The sequence below is a fragment of the Pseudophryne corroboree genome, chromosome 3 (assembly GCF_028390025.1).
Source record: "Pseudophryne corroboree isolate aPseCor3 chromosome 3, aPseCor3.hap2, whole genome shotgun sequence".
Lineage (NCBI taxonomy): Eukaryota > Metazoa > Chordata > Amphibia > Anura > Myobatrachidae > Pseudophryne > Pseudophryne corroboree.
The window spans coordinates 333,867,516-333,891,945 of NC_086446.1; the positions used below are offsets into that span (position 1 = coordinate 333,867,516).

Here is a 24,430-nt window from a genome sequence, read left to right on the forward strand (position 1 = left end):
CCGTAGTTCTTCGGCCACCGTTAAGCTCTCCAGTTGTGCAAGTAGAAATATTTTCTTAGTGGTACTGAGTGCCAAAAATGGGCGTGGCCGTGTGTTGTGAGGGGGCGTGCCCACATACCACAAGTGGGAGTGGCTAATTGACACTAGTGGCATGACGACACTACAAAGCCCCTTTTCTCTTACGTCCTAGAGGATGCTGGGGTCCACATTAGTACCATGGGGTATAGACGGGTACACTAGGAGCCATGCGCACTTTAAGAGATTAATAGTGTGGGCTGGCTCCTCCCTCTATGCCCCTCCTACCAGACTCAGTTTAGAAAATGTGCCCAGAGGAGCCGGTCACAGCTAGGGGAGCTCTTAGGAGTTTTCTTAGTTTATTTTATTAGAACATTAGGTACAGGAAGGCTGCTGGCAACAGCCTTCCTGCTTCGTGGGACTTGGGGGGGAGTAGGAACCAACTCTAGAAGTTAATGGTTCTCTATCTCCGCTGACAGGACACTGAGCTCCTGAGGGTGATGCTCGCAAGCCCATGAGGCGACCGCTCACTGCCGCAGCATGGCCGCCACCCACTAACAGAGCCAGAAGATAGAAGAGTGGTGAGTACAGCGCCGGCGTCCCGGTTAGTGGGTCGCCAACGGGTATGACGGCACAGGGGTGGGAGCGCAGCTCTACAAGGCTGCACTCCAGGAAGGCTCAGCAGCACTTAGTGTAGGCGCTTGGAGGGGCGTCCTGGGCCAGCACGGTCACCCTAAACTGGTCACAGATGCTAACAGGGGTTAATCCCGCTGTTAGCATAGATACCTCTGGCCAGTATAATCAAATTTGTGCGGGAAGCCGTGTGCCATTACAGAGGGCGGGGCTTCTCCTCAGAGCAGATCCAGCATTCACCATTTTCCTCCCTGCAGACATAGAAGAAGACGCTGACAGGGAGCGCTGACCCTCCACATAATTCCAGTTACTGCGGTACCAGGGTGTTATAGACAGGGGGGGAGTGCATTGTTTGTAATAATCAACCTATTAAGGTTGGTTACTCAGCGCCACGCTTTTATCATAATAACTGCTCACAGGGGCACTGTTTGGATCCTTATACTCTGTGACTCTCTGAAGGTATTCTGGGGGAAACTGTATCTGACATTTTCATGTGTGTGTGTGTGTGTGTGTGTGTGTGTGTGTGTGTGTGTGTGTGTGTGTGTATCCCACATTACCATGTCTAAGGACTCTGTGTTCTGTGCTGCAGAGTGTTTATTTTTTCCTGAGGAGTCTATTCCATGTACTCAGGACTGCAATATACTGTCTCAGCCTTTGGAATCCAAACCCCCATGGGTGGATTCTTTATGGGGAATGATATCCCAGATTTCTACAAGGATGTCACATACTGAGAAAGAGACACAGTTTTTGAGGAAATCTGTGGAGGGGTTACAATATTTGTCCCCAACTACTTCATCAAAAACCCCACCTACATACCCACAAAAGCGTACACTTGCCCAGATAATGCAAGCTGACACTGATACCGACTCTGATACAGGGGACGGTGATGGGGATATGCAGGGGGGGAGGGGTGCATCCCTTGCTAAAGGGGTGCAACTAATGATTGAAGCCATTAGGGATGTTTTACACATTTCTGAGAACGTACCTGAACAGGTGGAGGAATCTTATTTTACAGAAAGTAAGAAATCCCCGCTTACCTTTCCGGTTTCCATGGAGTTAAACTCTTTGTTTGAAAAATCCTGGGAAAACCCAGAGAAAAAATTTCAGATCCCAAAGAAGGTTCTTATTGCTTTCCCTTTTCCTGAAGAGGATAGAAAAAAGTGGGGAAAACCCCCCTATAGTTGACGCTTCTGTATCTAGGTTGTCAAAAAAGGTGGTTTTACATGTCCATGGATCAACCGCTTTGAAAGACCCGGCTAACTGCAAAATTGAGATTACACTCAAATCACTACACACAGCTACTGGCATAGCTTTAAGGCCCACTATTGCTTGTGCGTGGATTTCTAAAGCCATAGTGGATAGGAGTGACATTGATTTGTTCTTACGTCACATACAGTATTCTGCGGGGTTCATGGTGGAGGCCATGAAGGACCTTGGCATGCAGAATGCAGGGGCTACTTCTCTGGTGGTCTCAGCGCGCAGAGGACTCTGGCTACACCAATGGGCTGCGGATGCAGAATCCAAGAGAAGTGTGGAGAACCTACCCTTCCCAGGATGCACTGGATGCGTGGATCTCCATGGCAGCTGCGATTAAGTCAACCTTTCTTCCCTCAGCAGCACCACCGGCTAGGAAATCTTATCCTTCGCCTACACTGTAGTCCTTTCGGACAGCAAAATTAAAAAAATCCAAACCCCCTCCCACCTTCTTTAGAGGAGGTCGGGGAAAGTCCAGAAAACCTGCACCATCAGGTTCCCAGGAACAGAAATCAGGTTCTGTTTTCTCAAAATCGTCAGCATGATGGTGGACCTCCCAGCCTGGAGGTCGGGCAGGTGGGAGCGAGACTAAAAGCTTTTAGTCACGTTTGGGTGTCATCATGCCTAGACCGCTGGGTAAAGGGTATTGTGGCCCAGGCATACAGACTGGAGTTTCAAGAACTCCCACCTCACAGATTCTTCAAATCTGGCTTACCAGTTTTGCTGACAGACAGCGCTATCCTACAGTAAGCCATTCAAAAATTGGTTCAAACAAATGTCATTGTTCCAGTTCCACTGCACCTACAACACAAGGGTTATTACTCAAACCTGTTTGTGGTACCGAAACCGGACGGCTCGGTAAGGCCGATATGAAACCTAAAGTCATTGAACCCCTACTTGAGGGAATTCAAATTCAAGATGGAGTCTGTCACTGACCTGGATTGGGAGTGTTATGAACTCGGGGGCTCCTCCGGTGGTCGGGAAGAGGAACCACAGCTGGGTTGGAGCAGAGAAGGCCGGATATAGGTTTTCCTCATACAGGACTCTGACAATTATGTTTGATGAAAAAATGCTGAAGAACTTTATTTAGGGAAGAGAGCAATACAGCAACACATGGAAGAAAGAGGACTTGTGGGCAATGTCAAAGGCTACTGAAGAATTTGTGAGCGATGTTTAGTGATACATGAATAAAGAACTTGTGAGCGATGGTGAAAGAATTCGTGAGCGATGTTTAAAGTCACTGGTGAATGAAGAGCTAGTGAGCGATGTTGAAAGACACTTAAGAATTTGTGAGCGATGTTTTAGAAACACTGATGATTGAAGAACTTGTGAGCGATGTGTAAAACACTGAAGATTTTGTGAGCGATGTTTAAAGACACTGATGATTGAAGAACTTGTGAGCGATGATAAAGACACTAATGAATGAAGAACTTGTGAGCGATGTTTAAAGACACTGATGAATGAAGAACTTGTGAACAATGATGAAGACACTGATGAACGAAGAACTTGTGAGCGATGATAAAGGCACTGATGAATGAAGAACTTGTGAGCGATGATAAAGACACTGATGAATGAAGAACTTGTGAGCGATGATAAAGACACTGATGAATGAAGAACTTATGAGCGATGGTTAAAGACACTGATGAATGAAGAACTTGTGAGCAACGATAAAGACACTGATGAATGAAGAACTTGTGAGCGATGATAAAAGGCACTGAAGATTTTGTGAGCAATGTTCAAAGACGCTGATGATAGAAGAACTTGGGAGCGCTGTTTAAAGACACTGGAGACTTGGTGAGCGAGCAGAACGATATGCTGGAAAAGTTGACTGGATGCTGGAAACTCTGGGAGATAGCACAGCGGTCACAGGAGCACTGGAGATCACCTCTGGAAAAGCGACGATACTTAGGCGCCGGAGCTCTGCCCGGCGTCTGGTTTTGAATCTCCTGCCCTAACAGGATTGGTGGAGCGGTTCTGTGACGCCACCTGCTCCCCGCCCACATGACGCCGGGTGTAATGGCGGCCCCCACACTCCGGGGAACCGCCGGGAGCAGCGCCAGCCAGACGCCGGGTCCCGACGACCGCCAGAGGCGGGGACCGCCAGACGGACCAGCAGACACGCAGGGGTAAGCGCGGTGGCAGCTGCCTCTGGTGTGTGACAGTACCCCCTCCTCCAGGAGTGGCCCCCGGACACTTCCCGAGCTTTGTTGGATGTCTGGAATGGAAGATCCGCAATAGTCGGGGAGCCGTGACTATAGCAGCTTTGACCCAGCTCCTCTCCTCAGGACCATAACCTTTCCATTCTACCAGATACTGTAGATTCTTGTGAAGATAACGAGAGTCAAGAATAGCTTTAATTTCAAATTCCGTTCCAGCTTCAGTCTCTACAGAAGTTGGCCTAGGAGATTCTGAATGGAATCGATTCAAAACAAGAGGACGAAGGAGAGAGACATGGAAAGAATTTGGTACCCGAAAGTGAGAAGGCAATCCCAATTTGCAGACAACCGGGTTCAGGACTTGCAACACGGGGTAAGGACCAACGAACCTTGGAGCAAACTTCATAGCATGCACTCTTAAATGGAGATTGCGGGTAGTGATAAAGCTAAATATTTATCGTATATATGACCCTTTATGAGGTCTAAGAACACTGTAGGCTATCTACGTGAGAAGTACCGTAAGGGTACGCAAGTTGCGTATCGATCGCTTAGCCGTGATCGAGACGCTCAGGCGTCACGTTCACTCACGGCCAAGTGATCACAGGCAGGCAGACTATTGGCTGTTGACTTATCGTAATGATTCGCTATAGCGTAGCGGCGCTCGGGACCACGAGGAGATCACCAGCGATGGAGACGCTCACCACGTTAAACCTTTATATCTATACCCTTAACAATGAAATACACAGTAAACCTTAATGTAGAGACAAAGTGTAAGTGCAACCTTGTGTAACCTGATTAACTACAAAGCTGTTTGAGCGTAACCGACGCTCAGAGAATACTTAATACTATAAAGAATACACAGATACCTGGGCTTAGGGTCCGAAACCTATTATGTGTATTATGACTATTATACTTGCAAAAGGAATCACAGTACAAATGATACACTACAATATAACATAAACCAACTAACCAGATAAACTACACAGGTAATACAATACAATACAATTCAAGTCTAATCAAGGAAAAATACGAAAGAAAGAGAAGAGAGGGAGAGAGAGAAATGGCTCACAGTAAGACAATATGATTACGGAGAAAACTTACGCACAAGGGGAACGATCGCATGCGCCTCGATATCCAGCTCCCGATTATCAGCAATGAGAACCGTTGAAGAGAGTGAAGTTGGATATGGTCGGCCTGCTATTTATGCCCCACACACAATACAATTCAATGGTCCCTACAATCTCATTGTTCATTGGACACAGGAATTCGACTTCGCATTATAACAAAAGGTCATAGGTTGATTCATACAGGTGGGCTGTGACTATTTCCAACTGCTCAGGTGGGAGGGAAACTGGGTTTCCCGCCGCAGGGGTAATAAAGTGCAAATAAAGTAAATGTTCATAAACTTCTTATGTCCATAACTATTTGCACGAGCGATTGATCTACTTCAAACCAACACCGGAATATTTCTAATTAAATATTCTTCCGATGGGTACTAAACACCACTGTATTACTCCTGTCTGACCCTTCGTATCAAACAAAGAGGGATTCCTCTGTTCATAAACATTCTATATTAACCAAACTTTCAGAATCTATCAAAGGGACCATGATCTACAAAATACATTATTAGTGAAAATATGTAATGATTGAGTCGCACGCTATGATCGCATAAACTCTACCGTAAATACGCATACCATGCGCCTGCGGGTGCCCGCGACTGTGAGTATGCGCACGTACGGGAGAGCAAACGCATGCGCAGCACGGACCTGTGTGAGGTGCAAATATGGTAGTGTGCATAGAGATATTTTTCTGACTTTGACAGTCCACCCTTTGGCAGTCAATAATAACTGCCACTTCCTGAAAACATTTCAAAAGGAGAAAAATATATGTTAGGGGTTAATTCATTTCCATGGTTGGGTAAGGGAGGAGAGAGGAGTAGGTGTGAAGAGGGTATGACCTAGTGAGATAGCAGAAGCATGTGTGTATGAGTCCATGTTTGGGGGGGTCATGTATCATCGTGCCGTACGTGTTGTAAATCAAGCTTCGAGGTATTGCGAAGTATACATTTGAATTCCTTCTTATCCCGTGGTACAGGTCTGTGGATGGGCTGTCAAACTTTACCGAGCTCTTTTCGGATTTTGAACAAAATGGGGAGCACATTTTAGTTGATGATACATGAATGGGGGAATATGTGATTGCTGATATCTGTGCCTGTATTCCCTATACTATGTGTGTCATTATCTGAGGGTTGTAGAAATGAAGAAAAGACATAATTACGGTAAATGCGGTGGTATTCTATGTCAGGTTAATGTACATCTGTCGGTTGAAGTTTTGTTCGGTATCAGTTGAAAGTCGTCTTCTTTGCGCTGTTTTGCTCATTAAGCGTGAGCAATAAGCTTTGTCAATGCCATTAGATTTACAAAAAATGTTGGGCTAGCGTAATTTTAAGAATTCTAGGGAAACTGGGGATCCATGGCAAAGTTCATCAAGTGTCCATATCTCAAGTGGTCAAAACTTCTCCTTTGGTCTATCCGTTGTCTGTATAGCGTCTCATCAACTTCCTCGTCCAAGGGGGTCTTGTTATCTTGGAGAAAAACCAGAAAAACAGGTGAAAGAAACGGACCGTAGAAATCGCATTTTCATCACATCATTGTTTCCATCATTGGGTCATAAATCAAATCCAGGTTAATTACAGTTTCCTCACTCCTTAAACTCATCACTCTGGTACTTTGTTTGCACCTCATTAAAGCCTGCCCGCATCTAAATATCAATCCAATCGATATAACGACACCTAAGATACATAGGAGAAACTTCCCAACATCCATTATGACTCCTTGAGCCCAGTCTCCCAAACCGGAGAACCAATTTCGCGGGTTCAACCATGACACCCAACCAGTCAGCTCATTACCTACAACAGCAAGAGTGAGATTGTGTTTTCGGCGAAATTCCCACTTTAATTGGAGAATATCGTCCATCTTTTGGTCTATGACCTCTACCGGATCCTCGGTGCTATTCGTGATATACGTGCAACACTTCACGCCGTACTGTGTTGCCAATGTAACACAATATCCGCCTGTCACTGCTGTGAGGTAATTAAGAACCATTCTATGCTGTACCAGTTCTGTTTTATAAGCTTGAAGTTCTCTTCCAGTACATCTAAACGTGTCATCATACATTTCAGTGATATTATCTAACAAATTGGCGAGTGCGGAAATGTATCTATAATTCATCACTCCTCGAGCGGTGCGAGTGAAATCTAACGCCACCAGAACCTGAATCCCGGTGGATTCATGGATCAGATCAGAGGCCGGATGCTCTAACCTGTCTGACAGTTGTCTTTTAACGAGGTGCTCGTAATGAGTGTGAGTATAAGGAGCTTGGGCACCACGGTGTATGTCTTTCATTTTATCATGAGTTACAGTCATTACTTCAGGCAATACTCTTCCAATATAACACAATCCTTCAGAGTTTGGGGCAAGCCACTTGTACGCCTTTCTCCCGCATATGAAATATGCATCATCGGGGAGAACATATGGGACGGAGAAAGACATTACCATATTACACACCTTCCAGGTGAAATCTCCTAGCCCTAATTCTTCCATCTGCTTAATGCACGTATCAGGTTGTACGATATGTGCACAGTATCCTGGTGATACTTCTCCAACTCTAGTAATCCTATTTCCTAAGGTGTATCTATACCGGAAAGATTTTCCTCTACTGGCTATGTGGCGTACAAGCTCTGTATCCGTAGGCATTCTATCTGCTCTATGTGAAAAGGTCATGGTGTGGTTACTCCATGATACTTCCCAATTTCCCGGCTTTCTGGGATTTGAGATGTTGAAACATAATAGGGACCTATCCACGTGGTATTGGTGGAGCTTCAAACTAGGAGGGCTGGAGATATTAAACCTCCGGTCCACCGGTCTCCCACCATTTAACTCAAGTACCTCCCCTATCGTTAAAGGAAATGGTACTAGCCCTGATTTGCTATGACCCTGAGGTACTTGAGAGCATACCCAACAATCTGTTTTGTTTAATACGTTACCCACTAAGGAGTGATAGTCACTCAATGGATGCCGGTCCATATGGATATTAAAACTGGATTGGCATTTCTTAATGCACCCATCCTCAATGACATTGTTACAGAGCCTACAGATACAGTTTTCTTCAGCTAACAATCCGTCACAATTTCTTCTATGATCAATGCTATCGGATCGATTTCTGATACTCGCCTTTGCTTGTTGGTTAGGTTGATCTTGGAAAACTACGCCTCCATCTTTATCATCAGAACCCATTCCAGAACCTCTATCGACCTCCATGGTACTCTCGCCGGAACAGACTGCTCTGGTTAACATCATGGTCAACAGGAAAATCCGGATCACAGTCTCTTGGGGCAAGTCCATCTTTGAGGAGGAGACGAAGAAGAATGAGAAGGAGGAAAAATAAATTTGAGGGAGAGGGGATGGGAAGTGGAGAAAAACAATAAAAGGGAGTGGGGAGTCGACAACAGCTCTCGGTCTTCAAGGCTCAGGTGCCGCCTCAGTCCTCCTGGAACAGACACTCCAGTGATACACCTCTACCGTCTGTTCCTTATCACGGGACTTCTCTGGATCAGCGACCTTCTTGCAGTGGGATGAATGGACCCAAGTCTCTCTCTCAGCAACCTTCAGTGCTGTAGTGCTAGTCAATAAGACCTGGTATGGTCCTTCCCATCTGTCAATAAGGCAACCTGAGCGTAGAAAATTCCGTATCATTACATAATCCCCAGGTTCAATGTCATGACAATTACTCTCAGGTAGATCAGGAATCACCAACTTCAGATTATCATTTTGATTCCTTAACTGTTTACTCATGTTAATCAAGTACTTTACAGTCACTTCATTGTTACATTTCAAATCATCCTGAGGGTTAATCATGACATGCGGTTGTCGACCAAACAAGATTTCAAAAGGGGACAGATTAAGAGGGGACCTGGGAATGGTTCTGATACTGTACAATACAATGGGCAAAGCTTCTGGCCATGTCAATCCTGTCTCTGCCATCACTTTACTCAATTTATTTTTAATAGTGCTGTTCACTCTTTCGACCTTCGCACTCGCCTGTGGACGGTACGGAGTGTGCAGCTTGCTATCAATTCCCATCAATTTACACATTCCTTGAAAGACATCACCTGTAAAATGGGTACCCCTATCACTTTCGATTATTCTAGGGATACCATATCTACATACAAATTCCTGCACAATTTTCTTAGCTGTAAAGATAGCGGTATTTGTAGCTGCAGGAAATGCTTCGACCCAATTCGAGAAAACATCTATACAAACAAGTACATATTTCAAATTCCGACAAGGGGGTAATTGTATGAAGTCAATTTGTATTACCTGGAAAGGGCCGCCGGCAGGTGGGATATGGGATGGTTCTGTAGGTATTGCCTTTCCAATATTCTTTCTCAGACAGGTAAGGCATGACATTGCTCTTTTACTCGCATGAGAGGAGAATCCTGGGGTGCACCAATAGGCTCTTACCAATTTGCACATTCCCTCCTTGCCTAGATGAGTCAGCCCGTGAGCTGCTTCAGCCAGACATGGAAGATATGCTCTGGGGGCCACTGGTTTACCATGTCCATCCGTCCAGAGTCCTGAGGACTCCTGGCCACATCCCTTTGCCTTCCAGACTGCCCTTTCCTGTGTGGAACACAAATTTTGCATTTCACACAACTTCTGTGTGTTGATGGTATTGAATACCATCAGTTGTGTGGTGTCTGTCTGTATGGGGGTAGCAGCTGCTAACTTAGCAGCTTCGTCTGCTCGGCTGTTACCAAGTGATACCGGGTCTTGGCTATATGTGTGTGCTTTACATTTGATAACAGCCACTCTGTCGGGTTCCTGTATCGCTGTTAGAAGCCTTTTTATGTGAGCTGCATGCGCTACCGGTGTACCAGCTGCCGTCATGAAATTTCTGAGGCGCCATAGGGCTCCGAAATCATGGACTACCCCGAATGCGTATCTAGAATCGGTGTAGATATTGGCTGACTTACCCTTAGCCAATTCACATGCTCTGGTTAGGGCGACCAGTTCAGCAACCTGGGCTGAGTGAGGTGGGCCTAGCGGTTCCGCTTCTATGGTGTCTGGGTCATCTACGACTGCGTATCCAGTACACAAGTCTCCCGAGTCTGACTGTCTGTGACAACTACCGTCCGTGTAGAACGTGAGTTCTGCATCTTCCAGTGGGTTGTCACTGATGTCAGGCCTTGCGGTAAAATTTTGGGTCAAATATTCCATACAATCATGTGTATCTTCCTTTGTATTAAATCCTCCTTCCCCAGCACTCTCACCTTCCACCCTTTGTGCCTGACCAGGCACACCTGGGAGATATGTTGCAGGATTTAATGCACTGCATCTCCTTATGGTGATGTTTACGGGGGCCATTAGTGCCAATTCCCATCTTGTAAATCTCGCTGATGAGACGTGTCTGGTTTGGGCAGAATTCAATAAGGCTGATACTGCATGTGGCGTATGGATTGTGAGGTTGTGGCCTAGCACGACATCTTCGCTTTTTGTCACTAGCAATGCTATCGCAGCAACGCTTCGCAAGCATGTGGGGAGGGATCGCGCTACCGTATCTAGCTGAGCGCTGTAGTATGCAACTGGCCTGCTGGCATCACCGTGTTTTTGGGTTAGTACACCTGCCGCGCAACCAGCACTTTCTGTTCCGTATAGTTCAAAGGGTTTCCCATAGTCTGGCATACCTAGTGCTGGTGCCTGCGTTAGGCACTGTTTGAGTCTCTCAAATGCTGTTTCGGACTCGTCTGTATGCGAAATCCTATCAGGTTTGTTTGAGGAGACCATTTCCTGCAAAGGTAACGCTAAAATGGAAAACCCTGGGATCCAATTACGGCAATACCCACACATTCCTAAAAACGTTCTGATCTGTTGCTGGGTTTGTGGTAGAGTCATGTCTCTAATTGCTTGGATTCTATCAGCGGTCAGGTGTCTCAGTCCTTGTGTTAGACAGTGTCCCAAATATTTTACCTTAGTTTGGCATAATTGCAACTTGTCTTTGGACACCTTGTGTCCGGTGTCTGAAAGATGAAACAGGAGCTGTTTCGTATCCTTCAGAGATGCTTCCAGTGAATCTGAACACAGTAATAAATCGTCCACATACTGTATCAATACTGATCCACTGTCTGGTTGAAAAGACTGTAAACAATCATGCAAAGCTTGAGAAAATATACTTGGACTATCTATGAAACCTTGGGGTAATCGAGTCCACGTGTATTGGACTCCTCTGTATGTGAATGCAAACAAATATTGGCTGTCAGGGTGCAGAGGTACCGAAAAGAAAGCGGAGCAGAGGTCAATAACAGTGAAAAATTTGGCAGTGGGAGGGATTTGCATTAGGATGACAGCTGGATTTGGCACTACGGGGAACTGACTCTCAACTATTTTGTTAATCCCCCTTAGATCCTGCACTAGCCTGTAACCCCTCCCCCCACTCTTCTTAACAGGGAAGATGGGACTATTGGCAGTGCTGGACGTTCTTACCAGAATGCCCTGTTGTAGCAAGCGCTCTATTACTGGGTAAACTCCTAACTCCACCTCTGGCTTCAGAGGATACTGTGGGATTTTTGGAGCTATCCTACCATCTTTTACTTGTACAACTACTGGAGCTACGTTTGCCATTAATCCAGTGTCCTGTCCGTCTTTTGTCCAAAGTGACTCTGGTATCTGAGATGTCATCTCTTCTATTTGGGATGGATTCCTATTTGTCATAGTGGTATGTGACATTAATTTTGATGGGGAGTCTAACATGTCTCGCACTTCCTGAGCGTGTTTCTCAGGTATGTCCAAGAATACACCTTCAGGAGTACAATAAATGACGCACCCCATTTTACACAGTAAGTCTCTTCCCAGGAGATTGGTTGGTGCCGATGCAGCCAGCAAAAAGGAATGCTTGGTATGCAAAGGCCCTATTGTAATCTCGGCTGGTTTGCTAACAGGGTAGTGCTGGACTACTCCTGTTACTCCCATGGCTGGAATTGTCCTACCAGTGGTTCTCATGCCCACTGTCGAATTTATCACTGACTTGGCCGCCCCTGTGTCTACAAGAAAGTTTAAAGTTTTACCAGCTACATTAATTGCGATCTCGGGTTCACTTCCAAGATTGGCAATTAATTTTACTGGCTGCAGATTACAGGTATGGCCACACCCCTATTGGGTATGGTGACCTCCCTGAATCCCGCTGGCAGCAACTACTTGTGAGGGAGATAGTTGGGAACTACCAGAGGCATGCCAGTCTCTGTTTGGGGGATATCTTTTTGTTTCCCCTGTATGTGGCTCATAACTCCGTTTCTGCGGACCTTGCTCCCAATGTCGTGTGTCGTGTCGTTGTCTAGGGGGTTGGTATGATCTTTGCGAATTTTTCGCTCTACAGTCTCGTGCATAGTGCCCCTGTCTTTGACAAGAATAACATGTTATCATAGTTGACTTACCCACAGGGTTGGATGGTACATACGCAGGCTGCTTTGTGGTCAGAGCCTGTATACTTACTGACATTAATTTGTCACCTTGTTGTTCCCTGTGTCTGGTGATGTTTCTGTCGTGATCAATAGCAGCCTCTCTCAAAGTAGCCACAGACAGACCTCGCCAACATGGTTGCGTGGTCTGTACCCTAGTCTTCAATGACTCTTTTAAACCATCCATCAGTACCGATACTGCTACTTCCCGATGGTTTGTGTCTGTTTTAATGTCCTCTATACCTGTGTATTTTGCCATTTCTAATAATGCTCTGTGAAAATACTCTGCAGCTGTCTCTGACTCCTTCTGTTTAATGGAGAATATCTTATTCCATTTAGCTACTGCTGGGAAATACTCTTTTAACTGCAAGTTTATTCTTTTCACATTATCTTGGTTGTACACATCTGTAAGAGGTACATCATGACCTAGTCCGCAATCAGCTAAAAATTGAGTTGCGTCGACATTTGAGGGTAAACATGCTCTCAGCAATATCTGCCAGTCTTTATTGTTGGGCTCTACAGTGTTACCTAAGTCTCTGATGTATTTTTGACTGGCAACTAAGTCTTTTCTAGGGTCAGGAAATTCAGACACTATGGTCCTTAATTCCATTCGGGAAAATGGAGTGTACATGGCAATGTTCCTAATGGGAGTGGCTCCTGATGCGTCTGTTTTCCCATTTGGCACTGCTATTACTCTAACAGGTGTAATTCTAACAACCTCATTCTGTGTAGATTCTACAGGCTGTGGTGAAATAGTTTCAGCATAATGCATGGTGCCGTACTTACCAGTTGATACGACCTCACCTATCCCTCCGCTAGGGGCCTTTACTAATCTCGTGGGTGGAGCTGTGCCTACTGTGGTCTCTGCTATGGTGGCTGCTAGAGAGAGCGCTGAAATCGTTGCCGCTTCGTCCTCTTGATCACACTCCTGAGGAAAGTTCAAAACAGGGTACAACTTGCACGGGTTAATACTTGTATGGGTTAATGGGTTAACATTATCATTAACATTTACACAGTTACTAAGTGACTTTGTGTTACACCTTAGTGCGTCTTTCTCCGTAATCAACTTCTCTCCTGATATATATGGTGGCGGCGGGGCCGTGGCAATCAGTTTTCTGTTAGAGCCAGATCCTGCCGCCTGAGCCAAACCTCTCTGTATCTCACCTTCCTGTTGCCACAACTGTAAATAATCATAATGCTGGATTCGTCTCTTTGTTGATTTTATGAGACATATCCTCCTCCTTAAATTTTGTAACACTTCTGAGCTGAAGCTCCCTATTCTTGGGAATTTCTCCCCGTCATGCACAGTCATTCTCTCCCATTCATCACATAAAGTTTCTGTGTGACTTCCATATTTTTCACACATTATATACCTGGCCGACCCAATTGGTCGGACCACTGAATCAACCCGAACCGAGGTTGATCGCCCCCTACCTGAACAAGTGGCCCCCATAGTTCGAAAGTGTTGCTTTATTTAGCCAACCCTTTACGAAAAACCAAATGCCAACAATAGGCTGACGGTGGCGGTTTACCGAGTACCCCACTCACTCGCCCACGCCGACCTATACGACCTGATCACACCGATATGGTGCTGGCGTACTCGACCTAGGGCCCCTGCGACCTGAACCTCTATTTACTGGAACCTGTGAGGGTTATCCGAAGAACACTTACTCTTTCCAGTAACTATTGGTTGCTGGATAGTTCCTGAGTGAGCAGCGAACTTCCCTTAAAATAAAAAAAATTACACAAATCACGTTAGAGTGTACAGATAGCGTTTGTGACCCCTTTACTCTAATGGTATTAGGTCAGATTACTAACTACTGCACACACTTACGTGCGGTCCAGTCGTTCAGTACACAAACAACTAAGCTTATGTACGGAAAGACCAATGGAATCGAAACTTACGACTGCGAATTCCTTCAGCCAGAGCTTATATGGCCTATATGGGTGTTGCACCAACCCTTCTCGGTGTTGTGCCTGTGAACTGTATAGCGGACTTCCTTGTCGGCTGTACCTGGACCTCCTGGTCTGTTATGACCTCCTGGTCTTGTTACAGTGTGACCTCCTGGTCTTGTTAGTATGACCTCCTGGTCTGCTATACTCTAATGCTCAAAATTGTCTTTAACCAGAGATGCCTCCCTAGCCACCGTGCACGTCACTTACACGCATGTACCTCACGAGTACAACGACTTTTCTTGTGGTTCAACCTTTAAAAATTGTAAAAACACTCACTCATCACATGTACACTTTTGTTTCTATTTCTATTTCTGCGCAGAAATTTTTCTTTAGCCCAGCTGTGTTACCAATTAGGAGCAGGATCTGTTAATTTAAATTTTGGATTTCCAAAAATAGACTTGCGTTATTTATCGCCTGTGGCGCTCTTTACCGCTTTGCGTTACTTACCGCGTTGCGTTAAAAATCAACTTATCGTGACTTGAGCTACGTGGGCGTAACCGGACGCTCCGTTGCGTAATGTACGCTGCGTGCGTCCGCCTTTGGATTGCGTACACAAGTCTTTTGTTAGGGACACGTGTACGCAAAGAAAAGATCCACCGTAACACAATTTATATTTTTATCAATGTAGATGATCTCTGGTCATCTACCACACAACACACTGACTTCGCCTTATCTCCCAGGCAAAACTGTGTGTTTGTCTATCTTTTAACTATATTACCTTTACTCTTAAACTATGAAATAACGGCAAATCTTTTTTTAGCACTTGTATCGACTATAAAACTGGCAGACAGGAGAGTGATATACGAAAATGAAAAAAGAAAAAGAGATGCAGATATATATGTGTGCGTGCGTGTGTACGCAAGACAGAAAAATACAGTTTTAAAAGACACTAGCGTTTTGTTCTTACCTCCGGTTCCCGGATTCCTTCAGCACTCTATTATCTAAGCGAAGCAGACGCTTATCCCGTCAGCACTACGAGACAACCTCCCGCCCTTTGCTGAGGGATAATGTCTGCTGATCTACCTAGTGCAGATATGTGAAGGACAGGACGAGCCGCCAATTGATAAAGCTAAATATTTATCGTATATATGACCCTTTATGAGGTCTAAGAACACTGTAGGCTATCTACGTGAGAAGTACCGTAAGGGTACGCAAGTTGCGTATCGATCGCTTAGCCGTGATCGAGACGCTCAGGCGTCACGTTCACTCACGGCCAAGTGATCACAGGCAGGCAGACTATTGGCTGTTGACTTATCGTAATGATTCGCTATAGCGTAGCGGCGCTCGGGACCACGAGGAGATCACCAGCGATGGAGACGCTCACCACGTTAAACCTTTATATCTATACCCTTAACAATGAAATACACAGTAAACCTTAATGTAGAGACAAAGTGTAAGTGCAACCTTGTGTAACCTGATTAACTACAAAGCTGTTTGAGCGTAACCGACGCTCAGAGAATACTTAATACTATAAAGAATACACAGATACCTGGGCTTAGGGTCCGAAACCTATTATGTGTATTATGACTATTATACTTGCAAAAGGAATCACAGTACAAATGATACACTACAATATAACATAAACCAACTAACCAGATAAACTACACAGGTAATACAATACAATACAATTCAAGTCTAATCAAGGAAAAATACGAAAGAAAGAGAAGAGAGGGAGAGAGAGAAATGGCTCACAGTAAGACAATATGATTACGGAGAAAACTTACGCACAAGGGGAACGATCGCATGCGCCTCGATATCCAGCTCCCGATTATCAGCAATGAGAACCGTTGAAGAGAGTGAAGTTGGATATGGTCGGCCTGCTATTTATGCCCCACACACAATACAATTCAATGGTCCCTACAATCTCATTGTTCATTGGACACAGGAATTCGACTTCGCATTATAACAAAAGGTCATAGGTTGATTCATACAGGTGGGCTGTGACTATTTCCAACTGCTCAGGTGGGAGGGAAACTGGGTTTCCCGCCGCATGGGTAATAAAGTGCAAATAAAGTAAATGTTCATAAACTTCTTATGTCCATAACTATTTGCACGAGCGATTGATCTACTTCAAACCAACACCGGAATATTTCTAATTAAATATTCTTCCGATGGGTACTAAACACCACTGTATTACTCCTGTCTGACCCTTCGTATCAAACAAAGAGGGATTCCTCTGTTCATAAACATTCTATATTAACCAAACTTTCAGAATCTATCAAAGGGACCATGATCTACAAAATACATTATTAGTGAAAATATGTAATGATTGAGTCGCACGCTATGATCGCATAAACTCTACCGTAAATACGCATACCATGCGCCTGCTGGTGCCCGCGACTGTGAGTATGCGCACGTACGGGAGAGCGTACGCATGCGCAGCACGGACCTGTGTGAGGTGCAAATATGGTAGTGTGCATAGAGATATTTTTCTGACTTTGACAGTAGAGAGCCATACCCTGTCACCCTTTTTGTATTGGGGAGCTGCCCGTCGCTTCCTATCCGCAAAGAATTTGTAGCGGCCGGAGATTTTCTTGAGGTTAGCATGAACCCTACTCCAAATTTGACTGAAGTGCCAGAGAGTAGAGGCTGCAGCAGGGACATCTTCCGGAGGACAGATGGGTAATTCTGGAACTTGAGGATGGAATCCATAATTAATGAAGAATGGAGACTCACCAGTGGAGGAGTGGTACAGATGATTATGGGCAAACTCGGACCAGGGTAACAGTTCCACCCAACTGTCTTGCGAAGGAGAGAGATAAACGCGGAGAAAAGTCTCTAAATCTTTATTGACGCGTTCAGTTTGCCCATTGGTTTGAGGAAGATAAGCAGATGAGAACTTGAGCTTTATTTGTAAGGCAGAACAGAGGGCCCTCCAGAACCTTGCCGTGAACTGCACCCCCCGATCAGAGACTATCTCTTGAGGTAACCCGTGCAGGCGGAAGTGTTCACGAATGAATAATGAAGCCAGCTTGGGAGCTGACGGTAACCCGGTCAATGGAATAAAATGTGCCATTTTAGAAAAGCGGTCAATAATCACCCAGATGGTATTATGACCCTTTGAGAAGGGTAATTCGGTAACAAAGGCCATCGAAATATGGGTCCAAGGTCTCTTAGGAATGGACAGTGGATGAAGCAACCCCGCAGGAGGCAGACGAAGAGTTTTGTGCTGAACACATTGAGGACATGAGTTGACATAATCCTGTATATCCTTCTTCATAGTGTCCCACCAGTATGACCTTCGTAGAAATTCACACATTTTTTTTACTCCAGGATGACTGGAAAACTTGGAGATATGAGCCCACTGCAACAACTTCGGTCGAAATTTAGCTGGTACAGACATTCTCCCAGGAGGAGGACCCAGAGTGGTAGGAGCTGCTGAAATAGAGACTGGACTGAGAATCAAAGCCTTTTCAACTGAATTTTCTTCATCCGAGGCCGTTAAGGAACGAGATAGAGCATCAGCCTTAGTGTTAAAAGTCCTGGCCCGGTACTTAATGATGAACAAAAAACGAGTGAAGAAGAACGCCCATCTAGCTTGACGGGGATTCAAGCACTGGGCCGTCTTGAGATACAGCAAGTTCTTGTGATCGGTGTAAATCGTAATTAGATGTTTAGCACCTTCCAATAAGTACCTCCATTCTTCTAGGGCAGATTTTATCGCCAAAAGCTCCTGGTCTCCAATGGTGTAGTTTCGTTCAGCGGGAGAGAACTTTCGAGAATAGAAACCACATGGATGTAACTTCCCATCAGAGGAGTACTGGGAGAGTACGGCACCGATGCCTACCGAGGAAGCATCGACCTCCAAGAAGAATGGTTTTGAAAAATGTTGTTGCTGGAGTACCGGAGCGGACATAAAGGCTGCTTTCAACCGGGCGAACGCTGCTACCGCTTCAGAAGACCAGTGACTTGGATCAGACCCCTTTTTGGTTAGGGCAGTAATAGGTGCCACAATGGTAGAGAATCCCTTTATGAATTTCTGGTAGTAATTTGCAAAACCCAGAAATCTTTGTACCGCTTTCAAGGAGAGAGGCTGAGTCCAGTCCCGAATGGCAGTGAGTTTTTCCGGATCCATGCGGAGCTCCGTACCTGAGATGACATAGCCAAGAAATGGAATTGAAGGGACCTCAAAGGTACATTTGGAAATCTTGCTGTAGAGATGATTCCTTCGTAGGCGAAGAAGTACTTCCTTGACCTGTACTCTGTGCTCTGTGAGATTCTTAGAAAATATCAGAATGTCATCCAAATATACCACTACGCTTAGGTATAACATATCTCGGAATATCTCATTCACAAATCCCTGTAAAACGGCAGGGGCATAGCTGAGGCCAAACGGCATTACCAAATATTCATAATGCCCGTCCCTGGTATTGAAGGCCGTCTTCCATTTGTCCCCCTGTCGGATGCATATCAAATTATAGGCTCCCCTTAAATCGAGCTTAGTGAAGACGTGGGCTCTGCGAAACCTATCAAATAGCTCCGTGATGAGCGGCAAAGGGTATTTGTTCTTAATGGTGATATCGTTTAAGCCCCGATAGTCAATACATGGTCTTAACCCTCCGTCCTTCTTCTTCACAAAAAAGAAACCTGCTCCCGCCGGGGAGGTAGAGGGGCGAATGAAACCTTTCAGCAAATTAGACTTGATGTAGTCCGACATAGCTTGGGTCTCGGGTAATGACAAGGGGTAAGTACGTCCCCGGGGTGGCATTTTCCCTGGGATGAGCTCAATGGGACAGTCCCAGGGTCTATGGGGTGGTAACTGATCGGCCGCCTGTTCCGAAAAGACGTCTGAGAACTCCCGATAGACCTCCGGAATGAGCTCTTCATCCGACTTGGAAGATACCCGGAGTGGGTAGACAGGAGTGAGACAATTAGAATGACAAAAAGAACTTCAGGACAGTATTTGTGACGACTTCCAGTCGATGTGAGGGTTGTGAATTTTAAGACAAGGAAGACCTAGAACCAGATCGTGAGGCATCTCCCGAATCACTAGGAATTCCAGATGTTCTTGATGCAGAGCTCCCACCTGCAGCTTGCTTGGCACTGTGCGACTGGTAATAAGACCATTAGAAATTTGGGTACCATTGATGGCGGTCAACGTAATAGGCCGTTTGACAGACTGTAACTGTAAACCTAAGTTCTGGACACAAGAAAGGGAAACAAAATTCCCGGCAGCCCCAGAGTCCAGCAAAGCTTTAACAGGTTTGGCTATTGACTCAGGAAACAGAGACACGGAGAGTAAACAGTCCACTGTCGGAGAAGATTTAGATGTAATTCCTAACTCAACTCCTCCGGAACAAGCTAGGACTGCCCGTTTCCTGGACGGGACTTGCAAAACTTGAGAAAATGATCCGCGGCTCCACAGTAGAGGCAGAGTCTACCCTCACAACGTCGCTGTCGTTCTTCCAGGGACAGCTGAGATCGATTGATTTGCATGGGTTCGTCTGGACCTGGAGTAACCATTTGCTTAGACGGGAGAGACCGGGATCTGGGTCGATCTGACCGACTACGTTCGCCACCCCGTTCCTGCATGCGAAGATCCACCTTTACACAGAGTGAGATCAACTGTTCTAAGGAATCTGGCAGATCCCTAGTGATCAGTTCGTCCTTTAGGCAGTCGGAGTTCCAAAAAGCAGCCCGGAGAGCATCATTATTCCAGCGTAGTTCTGAAGCTATGGTCTGGAAATGAATCACATACTGCCCCACTGAACGGGAGCCTTGTCGGACTCGGAGCAAGTCTGAAGAAGCAGCGGTCGTTCTGCTGTGCTCATCAAAGACCCTTCGAAATGACGCAATGAAATTGGTGTAACTAGAAACCAAAGGGTCAGATCACTCCCACAACGGTGACACCCAATCCAACGCTGAACCTTCCAGCAAGGAAATAATGTACGCCACCTTGGACCGATCCGTGGGGAAGTTGTGCGAAAGAAGTTCAAAATGCACCTCGCATTGGTTGAGAAAACCACGGCAGTTCTTTGGATTCCCATTATAGCGAGAGGGAGTGGGAAGCTGAAGGCGTGACCTAGTTCCAGACCAGGATTGAACATTACTAGGAACAACCACTGGAGCGGGCACTGGAGCTGGAGCCGGAACTACTGAGGCCAGAGAAGCCTGAATTTGATCCAGCCGGCCGAATAATTCCTGGAGATACTGCATCACCTGGCTCTGTGCAGCCTCCTGACTCTGAACTCGGGAAACCAAGTCCTGGATGGCGCTTGCCTCTGGGTTCCGATCCCCCGGGTCCATGGGGCCTGAGTATACTGTCACTGACCTGGATTGGGAGTGTTGTGAACTCGGGGGCTCCTCCAGTGGTCGGGAAGAGGAACCACAGCTGGGTCGGAGCAGAGAAGGCCGGATATAGGTTTTCCTCATACAGGGCTCTGACAATTATGTTTGATGAAAAAATGCTGAAGAACTTTATTTAGGGAAGGGAGCAATACAGCAACACATGGAAGAAAGAGGACTTGAGGGCAATGTCAAAGGCTACTGAAGAATTTGTGAGCGATGTTTAGTGATACATGAATAAAGAACTTGTGAGCGATGGTGAAAGAATTCGTGAGCGATGTTTAAAGTCACTGGTGAATGAAGAGCTAGTGAGCGATGTTTTAGAGACACTGATGATTGAAGAACTTGTGAGCGATGTGTAAAGACACTGAAGATTTTGTGAGCGATGTTTAAAGACACTGATGATTGAAGAACTTGTGAGCGATGATAAAGACACTAATGAATGAAGAACTTGTGAGCGATGTTTAAAGACACTGATGAATGAAGATCTTGTGAACGATGATGAAGACACTGATGAACGAAGAACTTGTGAGCGATGATAAAGGCACTGATGAATGAAGAACTTGTGAGCGATGATAAAGACACTGATGAATGAAGAACTTGTGAGCGATGATAAAGACACTGATGAATGAAGAACTTATGAGCGATGGTTAAAGACACTGATGAATGAAGAACTTGTGAGCAACGATAAAGACACTGATGAATGAAGAACTTGTGAGCGATGATAAAAGGCACTGAAGATTTTGTGAGCAATGTTCAAAGACGCTGATGATTGAAGAACTTGGGAGCGCTGTTTAAAGACACTGGAGACTTGGTGAGCGAGCAGAACGATATGCTGGAAAAGTTGACTGGATGCTGGAAACTCTGGGAGATAGCACAGCGGTCACAGGAGCACTGGAGATCACCTCTGGAAAAGCGACGATACTCAGGCGCCGGAGCTCTGCCCGGCGTCTGGTTTTGAATCTCCTGCCCTAACAGGATTGGTGGAGCGGTTCTGTGACGCCACCTGCTCCCTGCCCACGTGACGCCAGGTGTAATGGCGGCGCCCACACTCCGGGGAACCGCCGGGAGCAGCGCCAGCCAGACGCCGGAACCCGACGACCACCGGAGGCGGGGACCGCCAGACGGACCAGCAGACACGCAGGGGTAAGCGCGGCGGCCGCTGCCTCTGGTGTGTGACAGAGTCTCTGAGAGCGGTGATCTCAGGTCTGGAGGAGGGGGAATTCCTGGTATCCCTGGATATCAAGGATGCGTACCTTCACATTCCAATCTGGTCGCTTCACCAGGCTTATCTCAGATTTGCCCTGCTGGACTGTCACTATCAGTTCCAGGCACTGCCATTTGGCCTATCCACAGCACCGAGGGTATTCACCAAGGTCATGGTGGAGATAATGTTACTTCTCCGAAAACAGGGTGTAAACATATTTCCATATTTGGACGATCTGCTGGATTAGGGGTGGATCCTGAATCTTCCAAAGTCACATTTGGAGCCGACAAGGAAACTGCCTTTGCTGGGAATGATACTCGATACGGAAGTGCAGAAGGTGTTTCTACTGGTGGAGAAAGCGTTGGTGATCCAATCAATGGTCCGGGAACTCCTGAAGCTGGCCAGGGTATCGTTTTATCAGTGCATTCATCTTCATTAAAGCATGAGGGGGCTCTGGGAACACATATAAAAGCATGAGGGGGCTCTGGGAACACATATAAAGACATGAGGGGGCTCTGGGAACACATATAAAAGCATAAGGGGGCTCTGGGAACACATATAAAGACACGAGGGGGCTCTGGGAACACATATAAAGACATGAGGGGGCTCTGGGAACACATTTAAAAGCAAGAGGGGGCTCTGGGAACACATATAAAGGCACGAGAGGGCTCTGGGAACATATATAAAGGCATGAGGGGGCCCTGGGCTATTAACGGACATGAGAGGCTCTGAGGAATATATATGTGCATGAGGAGGCTCTGGGTGGCATATAAGGGGGTATGAGGGTCTCTTTATTAAAGTGGTAAAAATGGCTTGAAATCTGAAAAACAAATTGCTGGCTGTAACTCTATTGTGGCTTTGACCACTCCCTTAGCAATATCTCCTATACAGGAATCTGAAATTGAAAAGATGGTATCCTTATACATACTGAAATAGTTTCTATTACTCCATTGTTGATATAGTACAGCACTGGCATTAATCGGTGGTTATCAACCTTGGGTTATGTGGTCAATAGTCAGGCATCCAGTCTTGATATGATAGCAAATAACTACCAGTATTCCTAGTGACTGGGCTGGAAATTCATACTCTGAGAACTATAATAATGACACATAAAATGTATTTGGTTTAGTACTATGTCATGATAGCAAAATAACTGGACAAAATACAATGAGAGAAAGAAAACTGAAAGTTTATTTAAGCTGCACTTCCAGATACAGTACTGTAGGAAACTTTGTATAGTCATTTTTTGTTACAAAGGGGCCCTCCTGCTTGCTATAGCCCTTGGGGCTGCTCTATGCTACATTCATTTCTTGTCTCTTTATTGTAACTGACTAGTCTTTCTGACACTCCCCCACACCTATGCTTTTTGTCTGGGGCTATTAGAGAAAAAGTTCTTTAAGGGGACAATGCCATCAGAAGAAATATTTCCTAAGTGAAATTTGACTACACTCCACTGTACTTTCCACATGGAAATTCCCTGAAGATATATTATCAATGACATGGACACACACTGCGCTTCCTCTTCTTCATTAGCAAAAAAAAAAGTGCATGTCGTCATAGGCAGAAAGACATTTCTGTGTAAAGATAAGGCAGAGCTGCCTAACTTCCCTCTTGTGGGTTTACTGCATCAGCTACTAATAACGTATAATCTATTTTAAGACATAAGTGTGGTTGGAGAATCTTTTCATATGTAGCAAGCCAAGTCATTCACTTTTGAACAGATTAGAGGAAAAATAATAAATTAAAATGTAAGTTTACTTGACAAATAAAGTGGAGGCAGACACTGCCTATACATCCACTAGAAAATGGACACGTGCCTAATGACATTGGTGCCCAGCAGTTGCAAATTGAAATAGGGGAACCACATCAACAGCCACACTTTTTCTGTAGGTTGGTGCTAAAGGTTGGATGCAAATCTGAAGGAGTAACCAAGAAACACCTTTACCAAGTGAAGTTCCTATGTAGGCTGTTAAGTGGCACCCACATTATGATTGCAATTGTATTGTCTAAATGATTTGTGAGGATATTTAGGGTTCTTGATACATTTGAAGATACTATCTGTCTGCCTGTCTGTCCGTCCGTCCGTCCGTCCGTCCATCTGTCCATCCATCCAGAGCTAGCTGAAGCTGGAAGACTGCAAATGTGAGCTGCTCCATTCTTGAAATATCACTATACACAGGAAACACGCAGTGACCTGGTCTTCTCTCTCTCTAAGCCTGTGATTATACACCTTAAGGAGGATACAATCATCAACACAAGTTACAATACTCTCCTAAGCAATTTATTTATTTAATCTGCACCCAAAGACAATATTTCCAATTCATTCAAATAAGTTATATGTGAAATGAGCATTGAGCCTTTATAACAATATTGAGTATTACACCATATTAAAAGGATTGCCCATTTAGGATT

General features: G+C 45.4%; 1 long non-coding RNA gene across 1 annotated transcript in view; it reads right to left on the reverse strand.

Annotated features, from left to right (window-relative positions):
- Positions 1 to 23,186: 23,186 nt before the first annotated feature.
- The window catches only part of LOC135057756 (uncharacterized), a 37,812-nt gene continuing 36,568 nt past the window's right edge, over positions 23,187 to 24,430 (reverse strand). The window contains exon 3 of the long non-coding RNA XR_010244344.1: positions 23,187 to 24,248. This is a non-coding gene — a long non-coding RNA (uncharacterized LOC135057756). The remainder of the gene's footprint in view (positions 24,249 to 24,430) is intronic.